Here is a 20,145-nt window from a genome sequence, read left to right as displayed (position 1 = left end):
TATAGGCAGGAAATATGCGTGTGACTTGATAACATCATAAACTTGTTTTGATATTTCCACGAGCCAGGTGGTAGCATATGAGCAAAGTACATTGACTTACTTGCAGTGGGAGGTAAAAGTACTGATATGTTTTACTTAAGTAAAAGTATCAATACTGCAATGTAGCAATACTCTGTTACAAGTAAAAGTCCGGAATTCAAAATTAAAGTAAAAGTACGAAAGTATTGGTATCAAAATGTACTTAAAGTACCAAAAGTAGAAACTACTCATTATGCAGAATGTCACATTTCACAAGTTTTCTAATGTATAAAATGTATACAAATCTTTTGAAAAGCCGAAACGTATATAGGGTTGAAGTGGTTAACGTATGTTTTGTAATAATAATCAAAATCTACAAAGTCACTAGTAACTAAAGTTTTCAAATAAAAGTAAAAGTACAATATTTGCCTCTGAGATGTAGTAGAGTACAATTAAAAGTACTGAAAATTGGAAATACTCAGGTAAAGTAAAACATACCTCAAAATTGTACTTAAGTACAGTACTCTAGTAAATGTACTTGGTTACTTTTACACCACTGCTTACTTGCAAAGTAATGTGAAATCATTCCAGGGTGCATTGGGCTCATTCCAGATCTCCTGAGGGCTGAAGCAACCTGGAAGCTGTCACATTCAGTTCACATTCCTCACTGCACATGCTTGGATATCAACAGCACCTGGTTCCCATGTTACTGGTCCTTTGATTTATTTGAGCAAAACATTTGGACAATTCTAATTCTAATTCTACTTCTGCGTGTGTTAGTCAGTGGTGTAAAACTAAGTACATTTGCTCAAGTACTGTACTTAAACGTACAATTTTGAGGTGTTTTTACTTTACTGGAGTATTTCCAATTTTCAATACTTTTACTTCTACTCTATTACATCTCAGAGGCAAATATTGTACTTTTACCCAACTACAATTATTTGAAAGCTTTTAGTCACTAGTTACTTTGCAGATATAAATTATTACGTTATAAAACATACATTAACCACTTTAGCCCTAATTTATACCTGGGCTATTTGAAAATAGCCGATCTACTTGTAGATCTGCTATTTTTCAAACATTTTAGTACTTTTACTTTTGGTACTTTAAGTTCATTTTGATACCAATACTTTTGTACTTTGACTCAAGTAAATTTAGAATTCCGGACTTTTACTTGTAATAGAGTACTTCTACATTGCAGTATTGATACTTTTACTTTGGTGTGTGTGTGTGTGTGTGTGTGTGTGTGTGTGGTGTGTGTGTGTGTGTGTGTGTGTGTGTGTGTGTGTGTGTGTGTGTGTGTGTGTGTGTGTGTGTGTGTGTGTGTGTGTGTGTGTGTGTGTGTGTGTGTGTGTGTGTGTGTGTGTGTGTGAGAGAGTGTGAGTGTGAGTGTGAGTGTGAGTGTGAGTGTGAGTGTGAGTGTGAGTGTGAGAGTGAGTGTGAGTGTGAGACTGATCCTTTGCAGCAGCTGCCCCCTAGGCTCTGGAATAGCCTGCATCCTCCTCATATCCGTGGTGCCCAGGCAGTCACTACATGGAGGCTTTTAAAGCATCGTTAAAACACTCACTTTTACCCTATGGCTTTCAACTCTGAGTGTGCATTTGTGTCCCTTTATTATGTGTTGCTTGCCTTTTTGTCTTTCATTTTTGTAATTTTCTTTGTTTGTTTTTTTGTCTTTTTTGTCTCATTGTCAAGTGACTTGGCAATGAGACCATAGTCCTCATCATTTATGAAACCAAGACTAAGGTCTCCGGCTTGCGTATCACTGAACTAAGCCCCTGGATAGAGTATTCCTATTTCCTTTAGATCAGTGGTTCTCAAAGACGGGTCCGGGGACCCCCAGGGGTCCTTGAGGAAGTTCCAGGCGGTCCCCAGCTAAAGGAAAACTTAACAGTACACAACCTGCATAGTCTAGTTCTGTGGTTCTCTAATAAAAGGGGTTCTTCAGGGGGTTCCAAAATGGACCTCTGTAACTCTGAGAGTGTACCAATGGAACCAAATGGACCCTTGCAGCCAGATCCAATTGGTTCCATTTTTACACTCTCAGAGTTATGGGGGGGGTCTTTCAAATTAAGGAGTTTGAGAACCACTGCTTCTTCCTGTTAATGCCGGGGTCTTCAACAGGGTGTCCGGGACCCCTAGGGGGTCCTCCGAGTCCGGGCTAATATAGGGGGGCCGCCAAGTCTTTGTGTAATATGATGTTTTTTTTACATTAACCACTTGAACCCTAGCATCCCTATTCTGAGGGGAGCATTAGCCGAAAATAGCAGATCTACAAGCTCACAACGCCTCGCGCTGCGAGGCGTTGTGAGCTTGTAGATCAACTATTTTTGGCAAAGAGGTTTGGTGTAGGGGGAGAAAAGGAGCAAATCAAGTACTAGGTATTGAATGTTTAAGTGGTTAAATGTCTGAAATGAACAAAATTTACCCGAACACTGATGATAGTCAATGAAGGAAGCTATCTATGAAATCTATGAAAACGTTCAATCTGCAACACATTTGTAAACAATGCAGTGGTAGTCCCTGCTTCATCTCTCTCTCAGCTAAGGGGTCCTTGACCTTAAAACGTTGAAGACCTCTGTGTTAATGTGTCAATCAACAGTTGCACCTGTCCACCAATAGGGGGACACCTTGGTCTGCTGGAGGCCTGACGCGGCCATTCTTTACGTGTGGAGGGAGAGGGCGCTGCACAGCAGGGAAGGCAGGGAGCCCTGAGTCACACACACACACACACACACACACACACACACACACACACACACACACACACACACACACACACACACACACACACACACACACACACACACACACACACACACACACACACACACACACACACACACACACACACACACACACACACTGACACACACACACACACACACACACACACACACACACACACACACACACACACACACACACACACACACACACACACACACTACAGTACAGCCAGGGTTGTTTACTAGCTCTGTGCTGCAGTGGAGGAGCCTGAGTAGCTGGGAGGGAGTGTGTGTGTGTGTGTGTGTGTGTGTGTGTGTGTGGGGGGGGGGGGGGTGAACTCACTCACTCACTGCTTTTCCACTGTAACCCAAGACACTGTACTGTGGTGCTGATACAGGAGGCTGCTGAATGGGTGTAAAGCGCACGTACAGTACTGTACAATATACTGTGGTTCTCAACCTTTTCAGGCCACGACCCCCCAAAATAATCATATTTGAAATGGGGACCCCCACCCCCACACACACACACACAAACGCACTTGGAATTAGGAATTGAGGCATTCAGTTTAGTTTGACTCAGTTTCACAGTGAACTATTTTTGCCTTTCGTATATTTATATTTGGCCAATGTTTCACCAGTTTTTATGGTATAGTTTGTTAATGTATTAAAAGGGTCTTCAAAGTCCTTAAATTGTCACTTCACTGTCATCTGGGGACCCCCCCCCCCCCTAAAAAATCATGTGGGGTCCCGACCCACAGGTTGAGAACCACTGCTGGTCCCTCTGTAACTGTATGATGCGTTGCATGCGTGCAGCACTGGGGGGGGGGGTATGCAGTGCACGCGGAGGAGGCAGCGAGCAGTGTGCGTCAGGCAAGCCATCAGCATCAAAACAGCCCTCTCTCTGCAGCAGCAGCAGTAGGCGCACTATACTTGAGGGTCACGTACTTCCCCCCTCCCTCACCCTTCATGCAGAGGCGGGCAGGCAAGCCGAGCTTGCTTGCTTGCTCGCTAGCGGCGGGATCATAACAGCGGCTCGTTACATAAGCTCTGCTGTACGTGTGCCTGTGTGCAACAGTGCAACTGCAATGAGCGGCGACCTAGAAGATGGTAAACAACTGACGTCACTGTGCTTCCGTGGCATGCATCAGCTCGCACAGAGAGAGAGGGAGAGAGAGGGGAGGGAGGGAGCAGTGGTGGAAAGTAACTAAGTACATTTATTCAAGTACTGTACTTGAGTAAATTCTACTCCACTACATCCCAGAGGCAAATATTGTACTTTTACTCCACTACAATTATTTGAGAGAGAGAGAGAGAGAGAGAGAGAGAGAGAGAGAGAGAGAGAGAGAGAGAGGGAGGTGGATGGGTGCACCATGTAGAATTGAGCCTAGTGATTCTGAAGTGAAGGCAGAGAGGACGAGGATGACAGAGTGAGTCAGGTAGCCTAACCGTGTGCTGCCTGTACTCCTGTGAGACGATTAAGCAGCACTCAATGTACTTTCTCAGGCTCTGTTTACAAAGGAGCTCATGTTGTTGATGCATGCGGTTCAGTAAATGTTTCTGTTTATAGCCTACCGATAGATATCACGATAACAAATCTGTTATCGCCCAGGCATGTGTTGTTTCTTGAGGTTATCCAACTAATTGGATAACGAGGGATCAACACTTTAAAGTTAATAAATAGATTAACATCAACTGTAAACTAGAAACTTCCCCCAGTGAATGAAATGGTAGTCCCGCCGGGATTTCCCATCAGTGTGGGGAGGGAGATGGATGAGCAGGTGCTGCTGGCCCCTCATCCTTGTTGGTATAAGCAGCTCAAATAGTGAAAATATAGCCTACCTACAGGCTCATGCCTTTGTTTTGTAATAGGCCTACCTCTGTTCAGAACCTCGATTTATATTCAGAGCTCTAAAACGACGACAAGATCACGCCAGCTGCAAATGTCGGCCCGAGGACACAAGCTGGCGCACATTACCAGCGAGCTCGAACACCATGTGTTTGTTCGAGCGTATGTACCCTCATGTACCTTGTGTGTGTTCTTATCAGTTGTTTGATAAACACGGCAAGAGCGGCAAACCGACTTTCCATAGCGGGGTTTTGATTCAGCACGGCATGCACCTGAGGTTTGAGTGAACCTTTCGCTATTATGATCTTTAGAAAAAGGTTCAGGACAGGTGAGGACAGGGGGATCCTGTTCACGTAATAACAACACACGCTCACATAACATAAAGAGTGTCCATGTCTTTTCCAACTCTCAGGGAGCGCCAGACGGCGCCCGGTGACCTTCTACTAAAATTAGACTGGCGTTCACACATCACTGCCATTCCATGCTGTGCTCTGTCCTTTATTTGTTACTTGTTTATAATTGCTCTCTCTCTCTCTCTCTCTCTCTCTCTCTCTCTCTCTCTCTCTCTCTCTCTCTCTCTCTCTCTCTCTCTCTCTCTCTCTCTCTCTCTCTCTCTCTCTCTCTCTCTCTCCCTCCCTCCCTCTCTGTCATAACAACAGGCAGACCTGCTGTGTTGTACATCTCTCTTGCTTTCTCTCTTGGCTTCAGTCTCGTGTGAGCGCTCCTTTTCATGACTTCTGTTTTTTCCTTTCTCAGACATTCTGTCCCCTTCCCGTTTGATCAAAAATGCGTGACATGCATTTCCTCCAAAACTGGCTGACCGCTGTCTGCTGTCATCACCTCAAGCCAAAGGCCAGCCGAGCTGTCAGCAGACCTACAGTACTATGCAGCACTTGCTTGGTTACATGATGTGGGGGTCAAGAGGTCAGTATCATAGTGGCCCTTCAGTGACCCTGACCCCGGCCCAGGGGCTGGTTTAGTGCTGAGGAGAATAACCCTTCTCCCTGAGCAGGATACACAATCTGATGGGTTTGCAAGTATTTGACTGAGCAAGCACAGTAAAAATCCTCAGTGTTACTGTTAATTTAACTCTGAGAGTGCAGAAACGTAACCAAATCGACCATTATATTAGGAGTAACAAATGGATAAATTAACAATGAGGATTTTACTGTATGGGGTGAGCTATAATAAAATGTGCTCTAAGTTGTTTCAGTGTAGGGTTATAAAAGTATGCTTATCCTTCAATGTCGGACAATAGTTTTAATTTCAGTGCATTCCCAGATTTGTTTCCCTCAAACCTTAATTTTGAGGATTTGTGTTTCTTGTTTCATAATTCACAGCAGTTTTCATTTGAAAGAATGTGTTGGAAAAGTAATATTTGAATTTGATGCACTGGGATTCTTTAGAATGTTTAGTTATCACAAGGAGGAACTGAAAATTATGGAAATATAGCTATGAATTATCTGTCAGTAGTTAGTGTTTGTGTTTCCCCATTTCACCCTAATTTAGTCATGGGAAATTCCCCCTGTATTAAATATTGGGTCAAAGAGGTCAAAGATCAAGGTCACCGGCTTTTTTTTTTTACTTTACTTAACTTAATAGGATTGTATCTGTCTGGTGATTTTGTTTCATGCTATTCTCCTCTCCCAGTCCATTGTGCAGTTCAGAAAAGCAGAACTGCAATAATCTTTAAAAAAATCACACCCAGTGTGAAGTGGGCGGTGTGGTCACAGTGGTCATCACAGTGATGGAAGTTCACTTAAAGAAAAGTAATATTGTGGACCAACCATTGTACACCCCTAACTTAAAAAAAAACATAATGTGTTTTTTTAGGGGGGTACAATGGTGGCCAATCACAGCGCAGGGTTGGGGGGGTGCAATGGGTGTCGATGTCCAAACCTCACATATAGGGGCGGTTTCACCGCCCAAAAATATCCCTTAAAACTTTCCTGCCTAAAGTTCCAATTTGTGACATAATTCACGGAAATACTTTAGTCTAGTCATATCTCATTAGTTTCAGGCAATGTTGGATTAATAGGGCTCTGAAATATTAAATATAAATGTAATGATGATTATTATTGATGATAATACATTTTCAGACTGTAATTTGAACATTGTAATAGACATCATCTATAACTATAAATCTATATAGAATGAAGTCACTAAATTTGTTCTCAAACCCCTCTACATGGGTACTGTGTGTTCTCATCATACCAGGTGTCTTTGAGAAATGAGAGCATGAAATTGCTGATCTGTTGGTACATTATCACTGCATGCCTCTGCCTTTTACTCCGCCAAGACTCTCGCCCTGTTATGTCATCATCATCCATGTACAGTAGAGTTTACTGTACTAGAGGTTCGGGCCGCCACGCGTCCCTCACACCTACGTCGCACCGCCGATCCAACTGATATGCCCATATATGGAGATCTATGCATCTGTCAGTCCTTGTCCCTTTCATGCCCATATATGGAGATCCTTGATGTCATCAGTATATGTCCATATATGGGCATGACCCCTTTTATGCCCATATATGGAGCTGACTGATTTTTTTTGCACCTGATGTCATGACGACACATTGAGGTTAGACAACACACTCCATATTTGGACGCAGCTGCATTGGGAACTCCTTATATGGTTATGGCTGAGTCATGGTGACATGAGCGTGATGTCAGAGGCCGGCCCTCCTTTCGGCCAATTTTAATATAGGATTTGTTGTCCCTCTGGCCTCTGCCGACAGAGTGCGTGCTCCTTGTTTACCGGTGTACTCACTGCTGTAGTTCCTTTGAGGTGTGTCACTGATAGATGTTCACCTTCACTCTAAATGTCACACTGCTGAACTCTGTCACCTTCGCTAACCGTAACTACAGAGGGTTGAACACAACAAGAAAGTCAAAGTACATTGTCACACGGCGAGAGCGATTTGCAATCACAAGTGCTGCTTCAGGATAGGCAGCTCTGCTCCAAAACAACAAGTGGCGGAAGAACTCAGATGTTTTACTTCACTAAAAGTAGCAATACCACAATGTAGAAATACTCATAAGTAAAAGTCCTGCTTGATAAAAGTACAAAGGTATTGGCATCAAAATGTTCTTAAAACTACCAAAAGTTTTTTCGAAACCTTTTGAAAACAGCACATCTACAAGCTCACAACGCAACACACTGCGATGCATTGAGAGCTTGTAGGTGTGTTATTTTACGAATAGACAAAGTCTAAAACAGGGCTTAATTGGTTCATGTATGATTTGTTATAATAATCTAAATCTACAAAGTAACTTTTATTTAAAGAGTACAAAGTACAGTTTTTGCCTCTGAGATGTAGTGGAGTAGAATATATTATATAAGTACAGTACTTGAGTAAGTGTACTCAGTTACTTTCCACCACTCCAAAACAACCTCTTGCATAACATCCCCAAATAATGACTTTGCTGTTTTCTAATGGAGTTTAGCGTGATTGGCTGGGTATCAAAGTCTGGACCGGATCCAGTAAGCGTTGCCAACATTGTACTACGCAAACAACTTTGATGACATGATGCCTTAATCGTTCTGTTTATTACCTGTTTTCTTTTGTTGTGTGTAAACCTCTGTGGTATAGTTTTTAGTTTAAAGAAATACATTAATTGTCACCATGGAATGGATTAAAGTTATCAGTCCCCACAACTGATTTCAGTAATTTCTTTATGAGATTAGAGCATTAGAATAAGCCATACAGTACAATAGAATAGAATACATATCTTCCCTAAAGCCCTAATGGTCTCGGATATTTCATCAAAGCAAAAGTTAAAGCCTCAATCTGCAGTTTCTTCAACTGGTTGACGAACAGCAAGAACATATAGGTTTAGATTGACAATACTTAAATAAATTCTACATAGTGTGCTAATTGTTTGTCCCAATCAGAAATCACAGATCGGGACGTCCTGACAAAAAATGTCATCATGACATTTGTTTTTTGCTTTAATCCCTGTGTCACACTTATCTAGTCTTAATAAGTTTATCATAACCCTGTTACAATGTGGTCCCTGTTTCACCCCAGTCTGAGCGTTTTTGTTGTGATTGGTAGTTTTTGTTTTGAAGATTGATTATTGGAATTACAAAGCAATCAGTTAGTGGTGTGTATATCTCTCTCTGGCTTCCTACTGCTTGGATTAAAGTGTTTTTGTATTTGAAAGGTTCTCTAAAGCAGTGGTTCTCAAAAGTGGGGTCTGGGGGGTTCCAGGGGGTCCCCAGCAAAACTGGTTACTGTAACATAGCATCAAAATCACTTTAACCACCCTGTACATATCTGCTATTTAAAACAGCCGATTTACAAGCTCACAATGTGTTGCGGTGCAACCCGTTGTGAGCTTGCAGATCGGATATTTTCAAAAAAATCTTCACAACTGAAATCTTGTATGGGGGTCCCTGGCACAAAATATGCTGCCAAATACATTAATTTAGACAGACAGACAGACAGACAGACAGACAGACAGACAGACAGACACACACACACACACACACACACACACACACACACACACACACACACACACACACACACACACACACACACACACACACACACACACACACTTGAAGTAGCCTAGTGCCTTAGTTGGAAGTTGACCCCTAAGCCATCTTACAGCTGTGCTCAGAACAGATGCCAACACCTCATGTTGAATTGTGCAAGCTTATGAAAGGTCACACCCTTGAAATGCTGAGCTGTAAACAGTCTATTAACCACAACCATTGAGATGATGTCACATTTAAAGCATTCTGGCTTTCATGTGTTGATGAATTTTGGCCAGGCCTCACCCCATCTTAAGCACAGAAACCCTAGCGTCCCTATTTTGGGGTGAACATTCACCGAAAACAGAAGATCTATTTACTTATATTATTTGACAATTTGTCAAATTTGACAATTTTTAGCACAGCACCTGGAGTGTTTGACTGCCAGTGATGGAAGAAGTACTCACATGTTTTACTTAATTTAACTTAACTGCAATGTAGATACAGTATACTCTGTTACAAGTATAAGGCCCGTATTCAAAATGTACTTGAGTAAAAGTACAAAAGTATCTGTAAAAGTACTCATTGTGCAGAATGTCCCATTTCACAAGTTCGAAAGTGTATAAAAAATCTTTTGAAAATAGGCGACCTACAAGCTCACAATGTGTCGCACTGTGAGCTTGCATTGTGAGCTAGTAGATCTGCTATTTTCAAATGGCCGAAATATATATAGGGCTGAAGTGCATGTTGGAGTAATAATCAAAATGTACAAAGTAACTTGTAACTAAAGTTGTCATGTGACATGACTGGTTTTCAAAGCAGTAGGCATAGTTTTCTTAAAGACAATAGTCGCCGCCATTCTATAGCATCGACCTTGTGTTTAAAAAAACAGAGACCCGAGATCTCGGAATGTGTGCCATCGCGAGACTAATTCTGTACCCGGACCAACACCAAATCCAGACTAGAATGATGCTGCAGCTGCGATTACATGTTGATTTATCCCTGGCAATTTACATTAAGATGACTGGTGTTGTTGATTTGAGACTTGTTTGTTCACCCACAGAGCTGGTATGGCCGGCAGGCATTCCCCAGGGGCGCTCCTCTGTGGTGCTACATTATCCCTAATGAGTGTTGACTTGTAGTAAGTCCTCAACAACATCTCTTCATGCTTTGCGGTTGATGCATTTATCTCCAAAATCACATGTCATCCTGTAGCTGCTGTATTCTCTCTTTCAAGGCCCAGAAAGTTCTGATGGACGCTGTTGGAAACTGTTTAAGCCGCCCGTTTCCCCTCAACCAGAAAGGAAAGTGTTGACTTTCTTATGCTATTAAGCTTTGAATTAACACTGAGTATAGGCTACTGCCATTAAAGCACACAGACGCCCAGCAGTGGGCGTGTGTGTGCTGTGGCGGCGGATGAACAGGAATCTGTGGAAAAAACTATTGACCTCAACGGAGCATCAATAACAACTGATATAAAGCACAAACACGTCATGCACTTTTTAGCAAACAAGGGAGGAAGTTTCCATAGGGTGGCGGCGGGGCATGGTATGTAATTTCACCTACCCCTTCATGGGACACACACACACACACACACACACACACACACACACACACACACACACACACACACACACACACACGGGATGGTAAACATCCCCTGAGGTGGCCGGCTGTGTGTTTTCGCTGTGTGTTCAGCAAGCGTACGCTGAATGGACCTTTATCTCTGGTGTGTGACTGTAAAGGACCCTGTTATTGCTCATAAAAGCGCATGCTTTTTGGACACTCTGACCTCGTCTGGTGTGTAAAAACGCGTGCGTGCGTGCGTGCGTGAGTGCGTGCGTGTGTGTGCAGTGGTGGAAAGTAACTAAGTACATTTACTCAAGTACTGTACTTAAGTACAATTTTGAGGTATTTGTACTTCACTTGAGTATTTCCAATTTCCAATACTTTTACTTCTACTCCACTACATCTCAGAGGCAAATATTGTACTTTTACACCACTACAATTATTTGAAAACTTTAGTTACTAGTTACTTTTCAGATATAAACTATGATATAATGAAACATACATTAACCACTTTAGCCCTATATTATACCTAGGCTATTTGAAAATAGCCGATCTACAAGCTCACAACGCGTCGCATCGCGACGCGTTGTGAGCTTGTAGATCGGCTATTTTCAAATATTTAGTACTTTTACTTTTGGTACTTTAAGTACATTTTGATGCCAATACTTTTGTACTTTTACTCAAGTAAATTTTAAAATTTGGATTCTTACTTGTAACAGAGTATTTTTATATTGCAGTATTGGTACTTTTACTTAAGTACAGAATTTGAGTACTTTTTCCACCACTGTGTGTGTGTGTGTGCTGTATTAGATCAGTGATATATATACATGGCATGATTCACAAGATGTGTTTGTGTGTGTGAGTGCGTGGGTGTACCCTATGTTCCAGGTAACAGAAGAACGTGTACTTTCTGATAGATAAAGGCTTACATAAGCTGAAGCTCACATTCCTCTTAGCAGGTAAACATTCTGCAGTACTAAGGTCAAACACAACAACACACCAAGCCGTACATTATGCTATGCAACCATTTTCCATTGACCCAATTCATTTAGTTTAGCGAATGTTTTGTCCCTGGAACAAAACATTTTGAGATGGGGGTCCGTGGCCAAATACATATCTAAAAATGTTTTCTAAATCCTAACAGTATGTCGCTATATCAGTGGTGCTCCAACTTTTCCTTGTCAAGGCCCCCAAAATTATAAGTATTTGGCCGCAGACAAAATATAAAAATATGTTTTTCCAGGGACCCCCAGAAGCACAGATCAGAGTTAAAATGTTTCACTTTAAAACATATTTATATATATGTATATATTCAAGGATTTGCACAATCTTTGTGCAAATCTATGAGCTTGTATATCTGCTATTTTTGAATAGCCAAAGCAATCTTAAAATGACACAGATGTGTTCCCGGTCTTAAGGGATTAATCTAGTACAGTATACATTACCACTTAATTACAGCTTTTAATCTAGTACAGTACATTACCACTAAATTAGAGTTTTTAATCTAGTACAGTGGTTCTTCTCAACATTTTCTGGATCAGGGCCTATACTTGAAAATCTCCAAAGTGTCGATGGGTGGATGGATGGCAATTTCATAGCATGTAATGATCAATCAATCGAATGTGTTCCGGCTTGGATCGATTGTAACTAACATGGTATACTTTAAGTTAGTTATCGGTATCACAATGAAAACTCACTTTTCCAGGTTTTAGAGAAAAAATACCATGACGTTTTAGTTTGTATTTATTAATTTATTATTTAATTTGTATAAAAATCTTAGTGTTTTGTCAATTTTAAACAGAGCTTAAGTGGTTAATCCATAATGTACTTTTTTCCTTCCTAGAAATGTAGTGGAATCAGAGCAGACACACAAAAAACAAAGTGGTTACAATGCTCAAGTAAATGTATAGTTAGTTACTGTCCATCACTGATTACATTAATGCCTAATTTATGCTTTGTCATACACCGAACATAACAGCTCTACAGCTCACATTGTGTTGCATCCATGTGATGCATTGTTGAGGTTGCAGTTCTGCTATTTTAGGCGTGCAACACCGTTGTAGTACAACATATAAGGTATGGTGGATGCCTAAATAAAGTCATTTAAGGGAGCTACAGTGTGCGGAACCTCTTCTCATCCTCTGATCTTTGTTCCCTTTGGGTTCAGCACCTGCCTTTAAAGGGTGTGTGACTTTGTTAGGAGCCATGTACAACATATAACGTATAAATCAGGCTGAAGAATTCTCCATACAAACATGAGAGAGCTCTGTATGGAAATGTATGTAAGCCGGAGTGGTTTATTGTCGGTATTGGTGTCTGTGCCCTTTACAATGCGCTAGACCCCTGGGAGATGGATTGCTGAGGTGGAGTGCAACACTCGCCATCAGCTCCCAGTAATTCCGCATGACTTAGTTACACAAGCCGGGCTACTCACATGCTGAGTTGGGTGGTGCCCGGGATCGAACCCAGGACCTTCAGAATCAGAACCAACTTTATAGTCACATAAGAGGTTTACAGGTGTAAATAGTGGGTGAAATTAGCTTTTGTACAAGCGCCATTGTTTTAGTTATTTCCATAAAAAGAGAAAGGGAAGAAGGAGAGGGGGGACAGGGGGAGCAAGGGGAAGAGAGAGAAAGATTAACAAAAAAAACAACAATGTATTTATATTTACACACAGTATATCTATCCAGTGCGGTAAGTACCTGAGGTTGAACTTGGACATAAGGTGTGTGGCGTTAGTTAAGGTGCAAGAATAATAAATATCAGCACGTTGTACATGGGTTTAAGGTGCAGAGTGTCAGTGCGTGTCAGGTTAAACCGCATAGTCCACATAAGGTAAGGTTGTCACTGGTGGTATAATGCACAGGCAGGTCCATGGCGAAGAGCAAAAGTCCAAGTCCGGTCTGACGAAAGGCGGTGATCATGCCTTGTTCAGCAGTCTAATTGTAGCCGGGTAGAGACTGTTCATGAACCTGGTGGTGTTGCCCTTGATAATGCGGTAGGCCTCCTTGCCTGGCCACGGTGGTTGTAGGGGTATGAACAGCTTGTGGCTGGGGTGGTGCCTGTCCTTGGTGATGCGCTGAGCTTTGACTACACACCTCTTCTTGTCCAGTGTCCGTACCAGGCCTGAGACATACAAGGACCTTGCAGTCCAAAGACGAGTGCTCTACCGACTGAGCTACCCGGACACAAGGAAGGAAAGTGATTACTTTGATTTTCACTTGTCCAAACAGATATCCATAAACATTCAGTTGTACACTTACAGGTAACGTCTCCTGACTCCTATGCAAAATAAACAAACAAACAAAAACTGATCTTGATTGGTACATTTTGACTTGACATACCGTTCTAGAGCAGCAGCCTTGATACCGTCGTCATTCCATTTTGATGGATGGCTACCTAAAAATATATGTTTTTCATAATATTTAAATGGACAAATCCCTCAACAATTGGCTAGATAGCATCTCATCTTCTCCTCTAAACACAGCTTTTATGTACTGGACAGTACAGTTTACTTTTCACATTATTATGTCAAAAATGATATAATATATATGATGTGAAAGCCAGGTTTGGACAGGTGCCAAAACCCTGAGGATGTTTCATTCTATAAATTCCTCCCTTCCTCCCTCCCTCCCACCCTCCCACCAAAGCTGAGCTAGATTAGGTTTCTGACTTATACCATGATGTCTGTATGCGTGTGTATCCAGGCTAGTGGACATGTGTGCGTGTGTGTCCAGGCTAGTGGACAAGCGTTGTGTGCATGGCTCTTGTACTGTAGGTCAACAGCAGAGTACAGTATGAGTATATATACAGTATCTACAGTCTGGGCATTTAGTGGATGCCTTTATCCAGAAAGGGCCATTCAAAAGGGGAGAGAAATGAATAAATAGAAATCATTCAAATATATACTGTGTGTGTGTGTGTGTGTGTGTGTGTGTGTGTGTGTGTGTGTGTGTGCGTGTGTGTGCGTGTGTGTGTGTGTGTGTGTGTGTGTGTGTGTGTGTGTGTGTGTGTGTGTGTGTGTGTGTGTGTGTGTGTGTGTGTGTGTGTGTGTGTGTGTGTGTGTGTGTGTGTGTGTGTGTGTTCTTATTAAGCCATTTTGCAATAGTGGGCCCAGGCCCACCCATTGGCCATGCTATTTAGGGATCCTTGGAATGGAAAGATTTGGGAACCCCTGGCCTAATGCATATCATACAGTTGATCCTTGAAATTAAAAAGATTGAGGATCACTGTGGTAGATGACAAAGTGATTTATTGGTGAATCAGTGACAAACTCCTGTGTGCAGTGTAGTAGATGTGTGCTTATACTGTAGATAGAAACAGATTGACGAACGAGCATGCATAGTGTGCACAGCCTGTCCTCCTAACCCATAATCCCCATGCATGCTATTGTTGACAGACCGTATGAATGACCCACATGGCATTCACGTTTTTTGATTTGTGATACGGGAGAGATATGTGCATAGTGCTTAAAAATCTGATGTCATACAGTCGTGCCTTTCCTGTCGTGTGGATTAGATGTTGGAGGGGAAGCATGAGCCGCATGCGTAATGGATTTGGCGTTAATGTGCCGCTTTTCTGTGAATCCGAAGAGCTTATAGTGCAGACAAAATAGGGCAAAATGCCTCCACGTGTCCTGCGACTTCATTGTAAATAATGGATTTATGTGAAATTAAATGTGAGTTGGTACATTACACCACTTAATGTTGTATTGCTGGCTCTGCGTTCACCAACAAGTCATGTCCAAACACAAGATGACAAGACTAAGAATAAAAGGCCCACTAGTGGGGGTGGTTAGCTAGAGGAAAGGTCATGCGGTCACTCAAATGGTTAAGGTTCAGCCTCTGGGGAACATGGATGCACTCAGCAAGTTTCATGGATATTCGCCTATTAGATTTAGGGATATCTTGTGTGCTGATGGTCTATTGTGGAACCTTGGGCCGTCAACCTTTACTTTATAGAGTGCAGTCAGAAGACAGGCCTTGATAGCCACAGCGTTGATATACTGAATGTGTTCAGAATTCTCCAGGCGCTCAACCGAACGCTTGTTTGCATGCAGACTTAGATGTGGAGCGAATTGCCTTCGTGATATATCAGGTCGTATTGTTTTAATATCATTAATTTGCTGTTCTTTGATTCACATAGTATAGAGGGAATCTCCCTTGTTTGTCAATAAAGATGCCTTGCGCATGTGAACGGTAATGTCTGTGTATGTCGTCTATAAACTGGACTTTAGGGTTTTATTGAACCAAGAGTGACAGGTCTGCCACGGCACATCAGTGCAAGTTGCAATGGATTCAAACCCTGGTCTGCTAGGCTAACGCCTTGCTCGAGGGCACCTCACAGGGCTCAAGCCCGCTGCTGACGCCACGGCATACCTGCCTTGCAACGTTGAGATGCAACGTGGTTTGCAGAAACTTAAAATGGTAAATATTTCTTCTCTGGCAATTGGCTTGCTTCACTGCCCGCAAGTAAAAACACTGCTGATGACCTACAAGGCAATCAATTGCATGGCATCCCTTATCTTAAGGACACGATCCATCGCTCGACCACACCCCTTCCCGCACCAGCTAACACACTTTATTGATGGTGCTTTTTGCTGTGTTATACTTCATATGACTGTATGTCACAGTATTTCTCTTACTCTGTGTCTGTACCGTAATTGCTGTGCTGCCTCCGGGGCCTGAATATCCCCCTTGGGATCAATACAGGTCTATTTATCTATATATGTCTCCCTCCCTTTCCTATGACACCCAAGCAGCCTAAACTCTTCCAAGCTGTGGAATGACCCTGTAAACATTAGTTTAGAGATGAGTTTAGTCTAAATATAAGGTTAAAGTGGTTGTGGTTAGAAATTTGAGATGGTTAAGTTTAGGCGTGTGTGTGTAGTTAAGGTCCAGTTAAAGATGTGGAAGGATCTCTGTTTCTACCCATAGCTGTTCTGGATACACAGACTACACATGTTGTTGACCTGTTGAGTCACCAGGGTGCCCTCACCCATCTGTTTTTAGGTTAATAATAATAATAATAATAATAATAATAATAATAATAATAATAATAATAATAATAATAATAATAATAATAATAATAGTCTTTCATCATAACGATAGCCTAATAATAGGAAGGGTAAATGCAGAAGACACATTTTATTATGCACAAATGTACTGTGACAAAGAAATACCCCAAATCAGTGGGGACTAAATTATAGTGATGACAAAAAAAAGAGGCAAAAACAATGGAAAAGAAAAGAAAAGCTTGTAGATCTACTGTTATTTTGCTATTTATTTTGGACCATTTCCACAGGATACGATTTTGGGCATAAAATGGCATGCCGAAAAATAGGGAAGCCAGGGTGAAAGTGGTTGACACGTTCTCTGTGTAAAAACATACTAGAATTAAATATTAATAATATTAATGTCAAGATATCCCTTTGCAATAACAAAATGATCTCTACCACCGTGCTCTGAACACTCTGGTCCGTTGTCCAAATAAGCTATTGAGTGCACCCTCCATGTTTTGATTGATTGAAGATATACCTTTAGCCATGCATGTACAAAAAGAGAGCGTGTGAACCTTTTGAAAGGCATGCACGCCTGCAGCTCCGTGCAGCACGCAGGTGGAGGGGCGATGATGACATCATAGTCACACAACCAGGATTTGCATATAAGCTTGTTTTCTCTCAGAGCCCCAGTTACCTGTTCATGCAGTGAGAAATGGATGCAGCCTACACATGTCCTCACCCTGGGGCAGTGGCTCTGACACACACACACACACACACACACACACACACACACACACACACACACACACACACACACACACACACACACACACACACACACACACACACACACACACACACCACACACACACATTATGCATTATACATACACAAATGCTAAAAATACTCACACCCACGTTGTTTTGGTAGATTTCACTGTCACTGCAGTGACAAATTGCATAGCCTGTGTCTATATTGATAAATGGTGCAAATGTTACGTGGCATGGGAAAGGAGCTTGGTACACAAACATCCAGTCCAGTAGTCTTTTAGAGAGCATGGATTATTTTAGGTGCTTCCAGAATAATGATAATGATCATTATTATTATTATTATAATAATTTAGTCTGATTGATTGATTGATTGAATACTTTATTTAGAAGGTTGCAGAGAAAAAGCATATGGAAGTGCAGTTTACAATACAAGGTCAAATAAAATGGATCACTCATGTCGTGAAAGCCGCAATGGCTTGTTTCAAATGAGATCCTCATGTGCTCAATTCATGGTTAGTTGTTTTGGGGTATTTGTCTCGTGAAATGTGTCCTTTGCATTACCCAAGCTAGGCACCTATAATAAATGCATGTTTACACTAAAAGTTACACTATAAGGGTTTACTGAGTAGGCTATTCCTAGATCTGCAGATCTACAAGCTCACAGTCACAATGACGCATTGTGAGCTTGTAGATCTGCTACTTTCAAAAGATGTTAATACATTTGAAAACTGGGACATTCTGTAGGCTACAGTGAGTACTTTTACTTTTGATACTTTAAGTGCATTTTGATGCCAATACTTTTGTACCTTTTACTCAAGTACACTTTGAATTCTGGACCTATACTTGTAACAGAGTATTTCTATATTGCAGTAGGCTATTGATACTTTTACTTAAGTAAAGAGTGTGAGTACTTTTTCCACCACTGTCCTTTTGAAAAGCGTGTGTTGAGTTCGTGGCAGCCAGTGTTGTGTGTGTGGACTGATGCAACACAAGAAGGGCATGTGCAGAAGTGATGTGGCAATGCACGCGGGGAAACTGTGTGTGTGTGTGTGTGTGTGTGTGTGCGCGTGTGTGCATGTGTGTGCTTGCGCGTGCGTGTGCGTGCGTGCGTGCGTGTGTGCACGCGTGTAGCAAAACAACAGCAGGGGGGAGACATTGTGCACGAGGGGGCGGGTCTTCCGCTCCGCATGCTCTGCAAGCACGTGGAGTTGTTTACGACAGAATGAGACACATGGAGCAAGAGAAGAACAGAGGGAGGAGGAGGGGAGGGCGGAGGGAGAGAAAGAGAAGAATAGAGGGGGGGAGAGAAAGCAGAGAGACGGAGGAGGAGGGGGATTGCCAAGGTAACAAGAAAGAGAAGAAAACAGGGTCTTGAGTTTAGAGACTCGAACAACAATCAGAGAGAGAGAGAGAGAGAGAGAGAGAGAGAGAGAGAGAGACTGCACATACAAACAGAGCAATTACCTTTCAACACTTTTGAAAAACAGCTGCTATTTGTGCACAACTTTGCAAAAGCTTATCCCAAGCTAACCTTTCCTGTGTGGATATATAGGCTAACTAATCCTGACAGCAAATGCACAATTCTGATGGTATTATGGTTAAGTTAGATTTCCCTCAGCTCTGTGTAAACATCATATCTATTCCCTTTTAATTGTACATACATTCTTTTTGTTTTGATTGTATTGTTCCACTTATACTTTGGCAAACAAATGTTTGTGCCAATAAAGCCCTTTGAATTTAATTTAATTGAGAGAGATGGTAAATTTAAAGGGGGTGTAAGAGCTAAGAGGGGTGTTTTTGTTTGTGTACAAATTTGTGTTAAAAGTCTTTATATACCAACAGTAATCATTGCTATAGACTAGACGAGAGTCTCCCTGTCTCTCTCCTGGTCTTTTCTAAACGGAAAATACACTTCTGGTCGGGACACCATTTTTTTGCAATCAGGAGAGAAAACTCATACTGGATATAAGTCAAATTGGAAGTGATGAAACAAAAAGACCACATCAAATTGGGATCGGAACACTATAACATTTAAGCTGATAAATGGGTTCTCTCTCCTGATCGAATGAAATTGGTGACCCACCTGAAAATTTATTTTCTGTTCATTGCTGGGGAGACCCCTGTTGCTGAACAAATGGTACTCTATAGCAATGATTATACTATCAGAATATAGAACATTAACTGACAGCAATCTCCGTAAACCACTTTCAATCTGACATTTTGGCCATGTCATTATACGTGAAGTTTGCCAAAAATAGCTAGAATAGCCGAGCTTGTAGACTGGCTATTTTAGGGCTTAAGTGGCAATATGACATACACTCAGGTGACCAGGGTAATGCTATCTGGCCAGGCAGCATACAGTACTAAGTGCTACTAGGCACATAATGATGTTGGCTTAAAGGACAGATGGACTCTGCCTACAGAGACGGTGGAAACAGTCTTCCCCTTGTGTAAGAAGAATTGTTACTTAACCTGTGGTTGTAGACCCAAAAGTAGATTGTGCAATGTTCTGATCGCACACAAAGACTAACTTCAATAGAGGAATGCTATGTTTTTAGCCCCACTAGCAGGTGTCGATCTGTCCATCCACTGTTGCGATGTGATGTGCCAGCACCAACTCGAGGCTCCTGGATCGCTGCCCTCCACTCCGTCCTATCCAGCATCAGGGGGTTGTTGAGCTGAGAGCTCTGCAGTGTTGCTAGCTCCACTGTCACGCCACCATGTCCATG

This window comes from Gymnoscopelus braueri, assembly GCF_963280865.1.
Source record: "Gymnoscopelus braueri genome assembly, chromosome: 24".
Taxonomy (NCBI): domain Eukaryota; kingdom Metazoa; phylum Chordata; class Actinopteri; order Myctophiformes; family Myctophidae; genus Gymnoscopelus; species Gymnoscopelus braueri.
This window is presented reverse-complemented; position numbering follows the sequence as displayed.